Here is a 2,404-nt window from a genome sequence, read left to right as displayed (position 1 = left end):
TTCATCTGAGTCGTGTCTGTGGTTTGTAATGGAAGCCTAAGCAGGCTTTCTTATAGAGGCTTTCTGTCTCAACAGAGTATATTGACTTTCAACCAGGAGATACCCCTATGGTTTAATTTTTGCAGCAATGTTAGAAAGAGTGGTTATTTAGAATTTAGAATTTATTGAGAATAAACCAGGTTGGAAGAGACCTTCAAGATCATCGTGTCTAACCCATCAACCAATCCAACCCACCTGAACAACTAACCCATGGCACCAAGCACCCCATCAAGTCTCCTCCTGAAAACCTCCTATGACAGCGATTCCACCACCTCCCCAGGCAGCCCATTCCAATGGGCAATCACTCTCTCTGTATGGAACTTCTTCCTAACATCCAACCTAAACCTCCCCTGATGCAGCCTGAGACTGTGTCCTCTTGTTCTGGTACTGGGTGCCTGGGAGAAGAGACCAACATCCGCCTGTCTACAACCTCCCTTCAGGTAGTTGTGGAGAGTGATAAGGTCACCCCTGAGTCTCCTCCTCTCCAGGCTAAGCAATCAAAGCTCCCTCAGTCTCTCCTCATAGGGCTTGTGTTCCAAACCCCTCACCAGCTTTGTTGCCCTTCTCTGGACACGCTCCAGCAAGTCAACATCCTTCCTAAACTGAGGGGCCCAGAACTGGACACAGGACTCAAGGTGTGCCCTAACCAGTGCAGTGTACAGGGGCAGAATGACCTCCCTGCTCCTGCTGGCCACACTGTTCCTGATGCAGGCCAGGATGCCATTGGCCCTCCTGCCTGCCTGGGCACACTGCAGGCTCATGTTCAGGCTCATGTTACATACTGGTGCTAAAGAATTTTTGCTCACTGGCATTGTGGACTCCTAATGTCTGCTAGAAAAAACTAAGAACAGTGAATCGTTATTAATGTGAACGGTGAGAATGCATTTAGCATAATGGTACTTAAAAGATCCAGCAGATTAGAGTTTGCTCTTTTGTCCATTTATTGCTGTCAGAAAGAATGTTTATTGTTAACAGTATTCTCTTTAGTGTGACTCTTGGGGAATTCATAGCTTTTCTTTCCAGGGTCTGCTCGATAACCAGGGCGTCTTAATCACAGAATGTTAGAGGTTAGAAGGGACCTCCAGAGATCATCAAGTCCAACCCCACCCTGCTAAAAACAGGATCACCCAGGGTAGTCTGCACAGAAATGCATCCAGGTGGGTTTTGAAAGTCTCCAGGGAAGGAGACTCCACAACCTCTGTGGGCAGCCTGCTCCAGTGCTTCCTCACCCTCACTGTAAAGAAGTTTCTCCTCATGTTGAGGTGAAATCTTCTATGTTCAAGCTTGACTCCATTCTGCATCGGTTATGAGAATCGAGTCCTTCCATTTGATTAGTTGCCCTGAACGTGGGCAAAGAAAAGAAACCAAGGAGCCACTGAGGATTAATACAGCACGTCCAGGATGACAGAACTGTGTTCCATATCCTGCACTTCTGCTGGGGATGGTAGGAAGTGTAATAAGGGGTTAAGAAGCTGAAAATTCTGAACAGGTGTCAGGGCTTAGCGGAGGCTTGGTGGTGGCGTAAAACATTGGAAATTCGTAACAGAGCCTCCTCGGAGAGGAGAGATCCACATACGCCCACCACATTTATATTTAGATTTTACGTTCTAAGGATGTGAAGCTTTTAGTCATCTGAAGAATGCATCAGGTTTTGGCAAACACAAATGATCCAAGTGCAAAAAAAATACTAACTGGGGGAATTTTAGATGAAGCGGCATTGTGAACCTAGAAGCAGCCTTAGTGCCTGAAAGTTTGCTGCCTGACTTTTGTCTGGGGGCAAAGCCCTTAAATTTTATTTCAGTCTTCAAGTTATTTCTAGATTGGTACTGCAGCCCATAGGCAAAATGGAGCAGTGGCCAATAGGCACTTACTGACATAGTAAGTAGTACTGTAGAAAGTATAGGGAGGTTTTAGAATCATAGAACTGTTAGGGCTGGAAGGGACCTCAAGGATCAGCTAGTTCCAACCCCCCTGCCATGGCAGGGACACCTCACACTAGAGCAGGTTGCCCAGAGCCACAACTAGCCTGGCCTTAAAAACCTCCAGGGATGAGGTTTCTACCACCTCCGTGGGCAACCTGTTCCAGTGTCTCACCACCCTCATGGTGAAAAACTTCCTAACATCCAATCTGAATCTACCCACCTCCAGCTTCATTCCATTCCCCCTAGTCCTATCACTACCTGACATCCTAAAAAGTCCCTCCCCAGCTTTTTTGTAGGCCCCCTTCAGATACTGGAAGGCCACAATTAGGTCTCCTCAGAGCCTTCTCTTCTCCAGCCCCAGCTACCTCAGTCTGTCCTCATAGGAGAGGTGCTCCAGCCCTCTGATCATCCTCCTAACTTTTCATGGTCTGGAGTGGAGGAGG

Source organism: Melanerpes formicivorus, unplaced genomic scaffold (genome assembly GCF_026170545.1).
Source record: "Melanerpes formicivorus ecotype bairdi unplaced genomic scaffold, bMelFor1.0.p_v2 SCAF_49, whole genome shotgun sequence".
NCBI classification, from domain to species: Eukaryota; Metazoa; Chordata; class Aves; order Piciformes; family Picidae; genus Melanerpes; species Melanerpes formicivorus.
Note: the sequence above shows the minus strand (reverse complement) of the source record.